Here is a 14,694-nt window from a genome sequence, read left to right as displayed (position 1 = left end):
CAAGGCAATTGTTTTTCAGAAGTGGTTTGCCAGAGCCTCCTTCCTAGAGCAGAGCCCAGCTGGCGAGCGCAGGAGGCGGGGTTTCCGTTGCTTCGCACCCTTTTCAGGCGCGTACGGTTTTTCACGCTTACCGGCAACTGCTCCCAACTCCTTTTTGCAAGGCGCCGCCAGCACTTTTCCTCCCACCGGAGTGAGAGTACCCATTTATCTACTCATGTGAGTTTTCGACCTGTTGGGTTGACAGGAACTGGGGAGGAAACAGGAGCTCACCCTGTTTAACGCAAAGGCTGGACTCGAACCGCTGAAGCGTCAACCATTTCTGGCCGGCAACTTTCAGCATCATTAAGCCGCTGCGCCACCGCGTCCCCCTAGTTAAAATAGTAAGTTATACAAAATATGTATGTTAAGATGTAGTTTTAGAGTAAGAAGTCACTATATGATTTATATCTGCTGTATAAGAAGTTGAAAGTTATTCTTTTTGTAATTTTTCCTTTCTTTCCTTTTCTTTCCTTTTTATCACTTTTGTATTCTTTATTTCTAACTCTCTTTTTCTCTATTTCTCTCTTTGATTATTAGTTCTTGTTTGCTTTTATCTTTATGCTTTTTATAACTTAATAAAGTTCTTATTTAAAAAAAAGAGACTAAAGATCTTGAGGTTTTCTGGATCTACATCCTACTAACTACTTTGTGGAGTGTGCAGAGTAATTCCTCAGTCAGAGGTTCTGTAGCTGTCATGGAATACGTTATTTGTTCCTCATTTAGGTTGTCACTCAGTCTTTTTGGATTCAATGCAGCTGCTGTTAGTGTAGCTACTAAAACATGTTTGTCCCCAAATGCAGGATATCTCAAGGTCATAATTCAATAGTTCAAATGGCATCTGTATAACCACGCAGGAGCCCTACAAACTGACTGCTTGACTATGGGTCTGGCTGAACTGTAATTTGGGTAGCAGAAAATTATTGGTGCAATTTTGTCAGAGCAGTCTATTGCCAAAAGTTTTTTCTCTAACTGCACTTGGTTTCTTTTAGTTGGAGACAAAGAATTTGAGGCATAGTAATGGGTTCCTATATCATCTTTGGAGGCATCTACTTGCACTTCACACTATTCTTTGAGGTCAAAGAGCTGCAGTACTGGAGCAGTAACGATAGCTGTTTTCAGTACCTCCAATGCTTTCAGGTGTTCTGGGGCCTACTCTCATTCAGTCTCAGGGGTGCCATCATGGCAGACTCAATAGGGAAGTATCATACCAGGTGGTTTATCATTCTAAGTAGATGCTGTATTGCCTTTTGTTTACAGGTGCGGGCATCTTGGCTATGGCCTGTAACTTGATCCTATCTGGTTTCACACCATTGTTAATGATGACATGTCCCATGTAGCTCACTTCACTGATCATAAACTATATTTTGTCTTTGTGGAAGTGAACACCCAGGACATTTGCTCACCTGGCATACACATGATTCCACTTTGTGCATATGTACCTTGAATCTTGTGGTTACTAGCAGCACATCGCACCAGCAAGGAGGCTTCAGTTTTCTCACAGTGTGCAGAGGAGGAGCAAACAGGTCTCCTGACATGGCTTGTAGCTGAGCTTGTATTATGGCTTTGGCTCTACAGATATTCACAGCCTGGCTGACCATAAGCTTGGGATTTTGCAGTTTTTCCTTCAGTCTGCTGACTTTGATGTTGAACACAATTTTACCATATAGCATTATGTCTTCCCTGTCCCCAGTTCAGCATCTCTGGCTTTCTCTCTTATTTCTGTTACAAACTTACCTAGACCCACGCTTTCATCCAGCTTGTAGGACCAGAACTGATGCCTTTTAAGCACTGGTTTGTCTCTGGTTCAGAGTAGTTTCTGAATGCCAGCAGAGCCTCTGTCAGAGTATATCTGGTTGGGTATTTTTGCCTACTGTTTTAAAGATTTCTTAAACCCCTCACCTATGATAGCAATCCTTGCATCTTCAGGCCCCTCATATTCTTTGGTCATAGTCAGGTAGAGCTGTAATTTCTGTTCCCACTGGCACCATTTCTCCCAGCCCAAGTTCTGAAGGAGGTTTAAAAGCTTCCTTTTCTCCAAAACCTCCTCACCGGGGAAACTGAACGGGTAGCAGTGCAGTCCTCCTTGTGATCTGTTCCTGAAGAGTGCTCCAATTGGCTAGGTTTCCTCTCTGTACTCACTGGGGGCTGCTAGAAGGTCCATTGCTAGAAATCTCCACTTCTGATATTTTATTAGAAACAGCCAATTCTGATCTTGGGTTGGGTTGCCCTGCATATCTTCCATGCAGGAACCACTCCAAACTGGAGGAAGGCAAACTACCACAGACTCTATTAGCACAACAGAAAAACCAACAATTGTAGCCTGGCTGCTTAACTCCATTTCCTTTCTGCAGTCCAGTGCAGACAGTGGCTGCAAAACTGTTTCTTAAAAGTACAGTACCAAACACCACATATGTATTGAATCCTTATGGCTTTAGAAATCCCAGTTCTCTGCAGAATAGGACAAACTGAATACTGTTGCATGAAATCTTTGGGCATAGCAAAACAACAGGGTTTTGAAAATCCAATACTGTTTGGGATAAGAAAAGCCTGTGCATGAAGCTCTCAAATGTTTTGTTATCAATAGCCATCCAGTTACACTCCCATTCCTTCTGTCCCTGACAAGAGAGCCCTCTTGGGCTGTGAGTGACTATGGGAAGCACATACTATGCTCAGGGGTCTGGAAACCTATTGGGGTTTTTGGGTGGGGTGATTGGTTGCCCTGGTCAATCTGGGCAGCCAAGCTTTCTGGAGCTTAGAAAGCCATGAATCAGAAAGCACGCTAGCATTTGCCATTTTGCCCTGAGAGGAAGGCTCAGGCTGACCCAAAGCCTTTGTATCTCTGGGGCTGGCTTTTGGCATGGGTCCCTTATGGCTTCTGCCCCTGCAGCCCTGGGGGTTTCACCGGGAGTCCAGAATAAAGATGGGTTCTCTGCTAAGAGGTGTGAGGCCTCTTCCCTCCTTTGGCAGTGGAGGTGACATTTGGATGTCTGTCGCTGTCTCAGTTGAGGGAAAGAGTCCATGAGGTACTGCTGTTTCTCTTCAGATTGGGATTTTGGAGGAGTAGGTCCTGGGGAGCAGTAAGCACAAGGCAGTTTGAGGAGCAGCATTCAATGAGTCTCTGTGTGTGCCTATAAGAAAGAGACTGTGTTAGTTTGTTCTGGATAAAGCTAAGAACCAAGCCAGATGTTAGGAGAGCATGGCACTTTGTCTGCTGGACATTATGGGGCAGACATTAGACAGGTCAGAAGTGGCTCCATATTATCCAGTCCTTGTCTCCCTACAAAGGGGTTGGACATCTCCATGCCACCTAAAAGCTTGCCTGCAAATGGGATTTGTATTCCTTTCCATCCCTTCTTTGTTCTGGGGCTCTGTAGTAGTTTTCTTCCAAACCCATGAGCAGAAACATGAGGGAGGAGGTTGAAGGAAAGCACTGATATTTTCCTGAAGATGGAAAAGTTTAATTTCATAGCTAGTCTGTGCCGTGCAAGGGGGATGCCTTCTCTAACCTTCAGCAGGGCCTCGGGAAGAAGTGTGAGAACTTGTCCAGGAGTGGGGAACAGGGGAGAAAAGAAGGTATAGTCAAAACAGGATGTTTTCTGTTTGTTTGTTTAATGTTTATAAAACTAAAGAAAAAGGAAATCAATTATGACTCTTACCTGAATTTTATTTCCTCACCCAAAACCAAATTACTCAGCAAACTTATCGCTTGCTATTGCAGGCCTTGGTATTAAAGAAAACAATCAGGGAAGCAGGATTAATCTCTGACAGCTGCCTTATCTTTAACTTGCACCTTTGTTATTTTCTGATGAGCTTCTCTTTTTTCGCTGCCTCGTTGTACCATACCTCACTGGTTCCTTTCATTTTATCATCAGGCAGGAGCGGAGGACCTTTCAGTTTATTAAAAAACCTTTATTTGTGAAGAACAAAGAGGGAGAGAGAAAAGGCAAACAATGAGGTCAGACAATCTCCTTCTTACCAGGACTCACTCACCTGTTATTTAGAGCGTTATCAGGTTTTGGGGGGAGACTTGCATCATTGAAAAATGGGACACTGACAGGCTACTCTGTTAAAACGAATAGGCACACACACCCCACACAAAACCAGCAAAACTCTGATGGGCACAGATCACCCTGTAGACAATGACCTCGTCAGTTGTCAAAGCAGCTATATTTTCACTTCCTTCTTGGGGGATTTGTTTTACTGACTTTCCTGTAAGGTGGGAGGCAGTTGGAAAAGCAAAAGAAAAAAAGAAAAAAGAAAAAAGAAAGAAAAAACCCTCTTGACAGCTTCAGTGGCAAAATGTATGTGAAAATCACACCTGCAAGAAAGAAATAGCTTAATCCGCCATTAAAAAGGGTTGCATTGTGAGTAATGTTTTCTTACATACTTTTCCTTTCCGTTCCTTTCTTTTTCCATTTTCCTTTTGCCAATGTACACAGCAAATGCATTGTGATTTATGCAGTCTGGCCTCTGCCTGCTTATTCAGATGTAAGTCTAGTTGACACCAATTCCATTAGCCCAAGAGAGAACAAAGCCAATTACTCTAAATGATAATTGCACAAAGGACTGCAGTCTAAACCAACTGATCAAGAAAATATTTGCAGTTCACTTGATTTTATATTATGTATTGATTATAATCATATCCCACTATTCCCCTAATATGTAAATGGAGTTCTCCTTTCTTTTTGCAACAGAAGGAACAGACTTGGACAAGATTATCCAGTGAGTTTCATGATGAGCAGTATTATGAATCAAACCATCTAGAGTCAAATCCAAAACTGCTGTGTTTGTGCATATAAATATTATGCCATACTTCTTTAAGACTGCAGATACATGAATATACATATACATACATATATACATACATACATACATACATACATACTTCGCTGTGAGTCCCACAGTGAGTTCTGGATTGCACCGTAGGATGCAGAAGAGTACAAAGGATTCTAGACTTGAGATGCAGTTATTCCCAGTCTGAATTAAAATCAAGCGTAAATCCTGAAAATATGCAACTTGGTTTTGAAACCTTCATTTGGGTTAATAAAGAGATGGTCTTAAAAATTTTGAATACATATATAGATTTTTTTCCATTTTATCCTTGGTAAAGAAACATTTATCCAACTTCGTATGTATATTATTGCCAGTGCCAAAGCACAAATGGTTAATGCTGTAGTGGTAGCCTCTTGTATGAATCTAGAAAAGTCAAGTTGTTTGCAATATATCTCCAGAGATCCAAGGACATTGTGCAAGCAAGCCTATCAGGCAGGTGAAGAAACAGCCAGGAAAATGAAGAAATGAATGTGTGATTTTGCCTTGCACAAGCACAGAGGAGAATGGTCTCAGGGGAAGATGCTCTCCCTGTTTAAGACACTACCCGGTAGATAAAAATGAGTCAGAGCCTCCTCTTGCTATAAAATGTGAGCCTCCTTAGTCTGTCATCTTGGACATTTTTAGGCCTAGAAATGAGTGCCAAGTCCCTTTAGCAAACTAGCTTGCTCTTCTTCCTAGTGATATAAAGCCCCATTTACACTGCTATAAGAAGTGATATAGAGGACTTTAAAGTTTGACATTTTTATTCAAGGAAAGCGATTACTGACCCAGGACTGTTTCTTGACTGAGAGCAATTCCACATCTCAGAGCAGAGGTTTCCTTGACAGGTAGGTTTTAGTCATGGCTGTTAGAGGATAGGAGAGATTTGATGAACCTAGTTTGCATTCTAAGGATGGTAATGTAGAACAGGGGTTCTCAACTGCATTCTATGGGGTTCAGCAAGAACTTGATGGGCTCTGTAAGAGACTAAATTTTCTACCACTCCAGCTTTGCCTCTTGATCAAGGCTTCTGGGAATTAAAACAACAACACTAGCTTGAAAAAGTGTAATGGTACGCGAGAATGACCTAAGGAAAACTAGGGAGGGTCCCTTCTGAAACATTTCTATGTCTCCCCTCCTTCTGTGGGCTGAGACATCTTTTACATGCCAGTTGTCCAGTCTGTGGCTCTCCATCCTGTCCCCCAAGGTCATTCCCACATATCATTATAAAAAGTTTGAAAATCCCTGATATAAATGATATAGTTCCTAAGTCCCTATGAGAGAAGCCCCCCCCCCCAATTTTCTGTCCCACAAGTACCAACACTTTTTTCTTTTTCCTTCCTTCCATGCATGGAGGACAAGTGGGAATGCAAAACATAAATACAGAGGCACCAAAGAGAAAGTATTTTGTTTCATTCCTCATTCTTGGAAAGATAAGAAGTAATGACAATGGAAGGGTATGAGATGGGGAGAATCTTTTTATGTGCTCTTCTGTTTCTGTTCCTTTCTGATAAAGGGAAATAAAAGTGGTTGTTTCTTTGCCTGCTTTTACATTGGTCTGTCTTGCCCTAAAGCTTTTCATATGAAAAGCCGGGATGATATAGTAGTTAGATAATGAAAACTCACTGTAAGTAGAAGTAGCAGGAAATATGTATTGTGCTCATTGGTGGCAGAAACAGCAATACATAGCTGGTAGACACCAGTTCTTTTTCCCAGTTCAAACTGACTGACTGTGCAGCACAGGACTAGCACTCTCTCAAAAGACTTGCATCTTCTTTTAAACACAGGTCTAGAGCACTAAATCCATATTTAAAAGAACAGGTCTAGCACTCCTTCCCATTAATAACCACATCAGCATCCACATTATAGATGTAGGATGGCCAAAATTGTATCAGGAGACTGAAAGGTAGAAAATATTACTTTAAAAGAGGAACTACTTTAAATTGCCTCAGTTGTGGACTAGAAATGAGATGAAGAAAACTTCATGAGGACCTGTCATATAGAAACAGTTACTGGTTAGAGAGCTACTGGTTAGGGTGAATTCAAAGGCCACAGCATTCATTGAAGGCAAGCAGAGGTAAAGGCCCAACAACTGTGACAAAGACTGGGAGTTTTTATTCCTGTGACTTCAAGCCAAGGAAGGCAACCCTACTTAGGTACAGTTTTGAGATCTTTAGAAGGACCTGATCTATATATAATCTATGACTTTGGTGAGGTGGCTGTACATTTGAGGTTTCTCAGGTTTGGAATCTGAGAGCAGTATTGTCAGCCTCAAAGAGGCAGGCTGGTCAGATCTGGGGCTTCTGAGGTCTCCTACATCCAAACTTCCATGACCTCATTGGTCTTCCCTTGAGTGAATTGAGGCCATAGTTGCTGGTTATAACATCAGGATAGGATGAAAGGAACACCCACATTCAAGTTGATTAAACAATGACATTTCTGGGACAGCCGGTATTTTTTAATATAATTTCTCTCTAAAGGCTGTAAGATTAAATGAGAGTTGGGAACAATGTGTAACATCTTATAAAAAGAGGTGCTCTGTAGTACAGGTGATATAGAAAAAGAGATATATAGCAAGAGTACTGATCATATAGAAAAAAGGATAAGTAGTGATCCGCATAATTTAAGGTAATTGTTTGTTTTGTCCTACTTATCTAAGCAGCCCATTAGCAAAACTGGTACCTGGCTGAGGAGAATCCTTTTAGTGCTGCTTGTGTTAACTTGCTCTTTCAGCTCATGCTGCTTGAGAACTATTTCACCAGAGAATTTTTGAAAGGAAACCAGTGTCAGTGCATTTCTGATTTCTTCTTGTTGCTGAGTGTAGTACAACTCTATATCCAATGAATGCATTCGATGAACAGGAAACTTTTGCCAGTATCTGATAACATGTTATTCACTGTTAACTGGATGTGCAGTGAAAACTTGAGCTTGACTTCTGGATGTTTTAAAATTGATTAGATAGAAGATTTTATAAAATGGACCAATAATCAAAGTTCTTTCTATTATGCTTTCTATTGGGAGCTCAAGGTGGTATAGGTGAGAGTTTTTCCTCATTTTGTTTTCAGTAACAATCTGATAAGCATAGTCAGACTGAGGGCTAGGGCAAAATCACCCAGTGAGCTCCACTGTCAAAGGGGTCTTGGGCCTCGGTACTCCCAATCCCAGCATAACACTCTAACTATTATATGGCACTTTTCTTCAGATTTCAATACCAGCAGTTATTTCCAGGTCATTGCTTTAATATTTTATTTGTTAGAAAATATCAGTGATAGAAGAAAACTAGAGTACAAGGACAGATAAACCCAAAATTGTTCAAAATGAACAAAGAAGTTGGTTTTCCTGCATATTGCACAGGGTAGGAATAGAAGATTCTTGTGATTGCTACATTCTGATTCTAAATGTGGAAGGAATAGAAAATGAGTACAAAGTTTACAAAATAATAATGCTGTAGTAACAATGAAATTGTAGCAAAGCATGCTCTCTACACTTTGTAGATAGAAAATTTAAACAAATTTGATTTGCCGGAATTACAAAATATATGTATTCATATTATATAATATTAAAATATATACCATATTTAAACTAAGAGAAAAAGAAATGGGGATTCCATTTCTTATAAAATGGATTTCACTTTTTTGAAAAATTTATGTGAAATTTTAGTGGACATAGCTGAATTAGATCACTAATAGGTCTATTGCATGAACTGGAAATAAAACCTGTTCGGATTCCTTTAAATTAAATTAAATGTGTTTTGAATAATAGAACCACTGAGTTGACAGGGCCATTAGAAACCATCTAGTTCATTCCTCCACCCTGCAAGCTACACATCAGGTACAGCTGACCCTCTGGTCTAGACTTACATATTTCCTGTGAAGAAAAAGCCTTTACCTCTCACAATAGCCCATTCCATTGTTATGTAACTCTGAGAGGAAGGTTCTTCCTGTTTTAGCTTTCACAATAATTTACACCTGTTGGTGCTAACAAACAACGGAACAGCTCTGCTTCATTTGGTCTACCGGCTTATATTCAGTTTGTGGGACATTAAGTAGTCTTAACCCTTTTCACATGTATTGCTGCTAAGCCATGTCGGTTTCATCTGCTACTTATACTTAGTTGTGGTTAACTTTTAAAACCTAGTGCGAGACTTTATTTCCATCTATGTTGAATTTGATCTTTTTATTTTCAATGTAGCAATCAACCCTGTCAAAATCCTTTTGATTCTTGAGTGTTAGTTGCTTTTCTCAGCTTTGTGTCACCTGCAAATCTGATATGCATTTCCAATATATCTTCATAGAAGAAGCTATCTGTAAAAATGTTAAGTAACATAAGGTCTTAGAAGATTTATGGAAGCTTATTCAAGACCACCCTTGCCCCCAGGCTGATATGGAACCATTAAAGAGAACTCTACTCATTCATATGCCTTTATTTATTTATTAGATTTATATCCCACCTTTTCTTTAGAAGCTCAAATATATGAACATAGCAACCCTTCCTCTTACTTTTCCCTATAACAATTATGCTGAAATATAGGTTGGACTGAGAGAGAGTGACTGGCCCAAATTCATGGCTGAGAGTGGATTAGAACCTGCGTCTCCCAACTCCTAGTCCAACACCTTCACCCTGGTTCTCTTTAAAAGTAGTTTTTCCTGATTGTCATATTATTGCTATATGGCAAAGTAACATAGGTAGAACTATTTTTTTCTAAGTAAAATTCACACCAGAAATGCCCCAAATTGCAATAACAATAAAAACATTTATTTTTCAGTACCTCAAGTTTAGATTAAGTAGAAATATGTTAAACAGTATATTTAACTTTTCCACTGGAATATAGAACTGTAATATCTTTAATTTGGGCTATGTATAGTAAACAAGTCCAAAGACAGACCACCCATCTGCTGATCAACATCTTAATATATTTGCTGCAGTTTAGAACTATATGATAGACTTTGACATTATTGCTGAGATATTATAAAGTATTTAATATGGAACTAATTTACTTGTGTCAAGGTACTGCAGACTGAAATACAGGTAGTCCCAGTTTAAGAACAAGTTCCGTTTCCAAGGTCTGTCCTTAAGTCAAATTTGAATGTAAGCTGGAACAGTATTACTGTATAATATTGTATGAATGATATTGTAATGAACTTGAATCATTGTGTACTGAACTTGAACCATTGTGTACTTAACTCGAATCGTTGTGTATTTAACTCAAATTTTGCTACAAAAGGCTCCATTTTTAACTATGGGTCATCTGTAACCCGGGTGTTCTTAACCTGGGGACTGTACACTTCAAAAGCAAATGCATTTCACTGTTGATATAGAACCATGTATAACTTTATGCATAAATAACAGGCATGCTTTCTTCATTGTTTTAAAAGGAACTCATTCTGGGTAACTGTGTTCTTCATTTTTCCTGTTAATCTTTTTGACTTCTTCTACTGATTTCAATTTCTTCTCTTCCTCAAGCAATATTCATGCTGACGGCTGCCTCTAAATCCACACTATAGTAACCTAGGTGAAAAGAAATCTGGAAAAATAAGCCGAGGCAGCCAGATAAAGGGAAGTAGATGAAAAAAAGAAGCAGCTAACATGGAAAGAAAGAAAAAGATAAGATAATGTGGTGGATAACTTCATTCTTCTGGATCGAGCAGTGTTGTCCTTTGCAAGTATCATTTGCTGCTATTTTTTAAATATTTGCTGGCCAGTGTTTACTTTCTTAGCCTATTAGATGGCACATGCTACAGTGAGCTGTTAGTATAAACCTGAAATGTTTGCATTAAAATTGAAGCTTATGGATTGGCCTGTGAAAGCAAACTGATCCTTTATCAGGTATTCCAGGTTAATGTAGGACTAAGGTTTTTTTTTTAAAAAGTTATTTATCAACAAATAACTTTTGGGTGTTCTTTTTCTTTATGATCAGCTGCAGGAGCATTCCTTCCTTCACGTCATTTTTAAAGCTTTCATTAAGTAAATATATTGTTTCTATGGTGAACTCCATCTCATGCTTAGGAATAACTCTTTGGCTCCACTTTGGGCTCTGTGAAGAATCTTTTGGATTGTTCCTAAAAGATAAAGGTGAACTCCTGGACATGCTGTAGGCCCCTCATGTAGTATAAAAAAGACAGGGGGATTAAGAACCTTCTGAAGGACTGAATAGTCCTGTGCATAGGGCAGAGATAGGCCAGCCCACTCTCCTGATCATTCGGCTCACCTTTATGAGATAGTACTATATGATTGCATAATTCAGTGGCTCTGTTTCCACTATTCATTTCTGTCAGTCAGCTACTAAGCCTTTCATATTTTATAAGTGGTTCTGATAGCACACAACCATACTAATTTGATTAAAATAATTTGGGGTGTGTACAGAATTCCTCCCCATTTTTTAAATCATATATATATATTTGCATTTTTTTTTTTTTTTGAGGCTGACATGGGATCCTAAGAACAAGCTCCTTTAGAGAAGAGCTGGTAGGTGCTATGCTTGCATGAGACAGATGCTGTTCTGGCATAAGGAATCCACTTATTAAAGTTAATGCAACTTTTAAAATGGCAGTAACATGTCAGGAATCATACGGTCAGTTCTCACTAAAATGACAGGCCTTTAGCTATATGATTCATGTTCTCCACTGGAGGTATATTTTGCAGCAAAACCTGCCTAACTTTGGGATCACTTTGGTAAGAGGTAATAATGGACCTGGGCAAAGTTCTGGGATCAGTTATTTTGACATGTAAACACTGAATTTTAATGAAACCTAAGTGTCCAGAATTTGTCAATCTTCTTAAATTTAATTAAATAATTCTTGTTCTGAAACTTGGAAAACAGAAGTTCCTTCATGTGTTGGTATCTGGATGGGCATGTACTTATATATACATTATTATATAAATAGGGAGTTGAAATGGAAACATTTGAATTCATTTTCTTGAAATGTTTTGCTTCTTCTCTTTTAAAGAAATAAAAAAGTACTGTTGCCTAACTAAATAATTTCTCTTTTTCTTACTTTGCCTTAACTTTAAATCTAGGTAGGAGAAGAAAAATGTCATTTACACATGAACCTACCATTAATTATTAGGTACTACTTATTTTAACTATTAGATTAAGATTTTACAACAAATTGATTATTTGGGAATCCCACTGAGCTTAATGGGACTTTGGAAGAGTTATCTGTAGGAATGCCATGCATAGCATTTATTATTAGGCAACCCTGGGAATATATTATATATAATATTAAAATTACATTAATTTGTATTGTCCCTGTAAGTTAAAAAGCAGAATTAAAGACACCTTCTAATAACCCGCAACTGTTCTGCCTCCTTTAAACATTTTCATTTGTTAGAGATGCATCTATTTATTTGACTAAAAATAATGGGATTGCTTTCTATTTTTATAAGTGCTGCAAAACCAATAAAGTCCTTAGAGACTCAGTTAGATTGGATTCTGTATGTTCTGTCCTCTATGGGATTATTAATTAACATAGAATCACCAACTATTGTTGTTCAAGACAAATGGGCCAGAAAGAATGCAACGTCTCTTTTGGAACTCCTGCTTCGACTGGCAAGCTGTGACATAACTGGAGGAAATATGTTCCTATCAATAAACAGAACATGCTCAAACGAGATATTTAAAGATGATATCTTCTTAGCATACCATTCTGACACTCACATTCTGAAATTTGTTTCCGTTATGTTACATAGTTCTTTAAAATGTGTAGATTGGCTCAGATTTTAGAGCCATGTCTAACTTTTCTCATTGATTTCAGTAGGTCTCCTTAGACACATGACTAAATTGGAATAATGTTAATATTATGGCATTTTATAGATTTCCTTTTAATTAGTGTTCTCCTAGAGATAATTGTAGTCTAAAATTCTGTGTTGCTGAAGAATTGGAATGCATCATCCTTTATAAACCACAATACCACAAAAATGCTGAAACATCACAGTGCAAATCCTGGCCTTTCATACTTGAATCCTGAGATTGCATAGAAGTATACCAAGCAGGCAAGTATATTAGGCAGAAATGATATAAGAAAATGCTGGAAGCAGATGATCGCTTTAGTGACAACAGCAAAAGCATCTTTTCATGCTGCATGGAAGAAGATTGTGATAAATCATTTTCTGTGCTTTACCAAGAAAACCACGTGGATAGACAAGATAAAATGATTGATAATAAAGGCCAGATGATGGACCCCTTAGGTTGAATGGCATTCAACATGCTAGTGAGAAAGAGCTGGAGACCTTTTGTAGTACTAAAATGGTGTTTATGGTGTGTTTAGGACATCTGGTTGCTGATGTTGCCATGCAGGAAAAGAAAATCCAAAGCTGCAAAGACAGAATTACAGTGGGAACATGGAACATTAAAGCATGAACATGGGAAAGTTCAACATAGTGAAATATGAAATGAATCAACTACCCATCAACATCTTAGGCATCAGCTGGTCGAAATGGACTGGAGTTGGACATTTTCAGTCAGAAGATGATACTGTGTACTATTTAGGAAATGAAAAACAGAGAAGGAATGGCATTGCTTTAATCATCAGGAAGAATACAGCAAGGACAATACTTGGGTACAATGCAGTCAATGGCCAAAAATATCAAATCGTCTTCACTGGCAGTCAGTTAATATGACAATTATGCAAGTTTATGCTCCAACCACTGATGCAGAAGAAGAAGAGGTTGAAGAGTCTCATTCAAGTTCAATGTTACCATAATCTGACAATTTGAAATCAACAGAACATGCAAGCAAGATGTGCTGCTTGTGGTTGGAGACTGGAATGATGAAGGCTACTACATATGGAGGAAAAAAAATTAAAAAGAGATACTAAAAGAAAAGGTAAAGCCTTTCTGGTGATAGATCCTCCCTTTTCCTTCCATTTGTATTTTCAACCACTAACCATAGTTTATATCTTTGTACTTACACTGAATGTTAATGATTGTTTTATTTTCTATTTAAGTCCTAAAAACCATATTCCAGGTATCTAAATCTCCCTTGCTGTGTAATATGTTGAATACAAGAGAGCCGTTCCTGCTTAAATTTGGTTCAACTTCTATTATAGATATATACTGTCAATTTTGCAATTGCAGCACATTCTCCAATTTTGGTCTCCCAGTCTGATATCGTGGGCAAGGTCTCTCTTTTCCAAGTTGGGCCAGGTTTATTCTTGCTGCTGTCAACAGCTATCTTAATAAACTGTGACATTTTTAATTTATGTTTTTTGGAATTATATCACATAGAAATATCTGTGATTTCAATTCAAATTTCTATTTATTTATTTATTTAAAAGAAGAATGTGTAAAGGTTCTAACCAAACTATGCAGCAAATCTGTAAATCTACAGATTGGAAAAGGTCAGTCTGTATACGAATATCAAAGAAAGGAGACTTAACAAATTTGCAAACTATATTTCACATGCTAGCAAAATAATGTTTAGGATCATCCAACACAGATTAGAGCTTCACATGTTCTACTTGGCTTTTAAAAAGGCCGAGGAACAAGAGACATTATTGCTGATGCATGTGGGATAATTGAGAAGCCAAAGAATATTCCAAAGAATTCAATATCTGCATTATTGTTTATAGAAAAGCCTTTGATTTTATCAACCATGTCAAAACCGTGGAATGTGTTTAGGAAGATGGGACTTCCAGAACATCTCATTGTCCTCCTGCAAAACCTATACACAGGTCAGGAAACCACAATGTTTGCATATGTTGATAAAAATATGAACCAAACACTTTCTACAGTTACATAAGAAGGAAAATATTCCTAAAGTTCAAAAAGTAAATGCAACTTTTTGGTTAGATCTTACGAATTTTCCTACAGAATTTTTTTATTTAGTATAAAAATTGGACTGGT

This window comes from Python bivittatus, unplaced genomic scaffold (assembly GCF_059951505.1).
Source record: "Python bivittatus isolate LINGU-HERP-01145 unplaced genomic scaffold, Pbiv_v1 ctg000840_np1212, whole genome shotgun sequence".
In the NCBI taxonomy this organism is placed as follows: Eukaryota; Metazoa; Chordata; class Lepidosauria; order Squamata; family Pythonidae; genus Python; species Python bivittatus.
Note: the sequence above shows the minus strand (reverse complement) of the source record.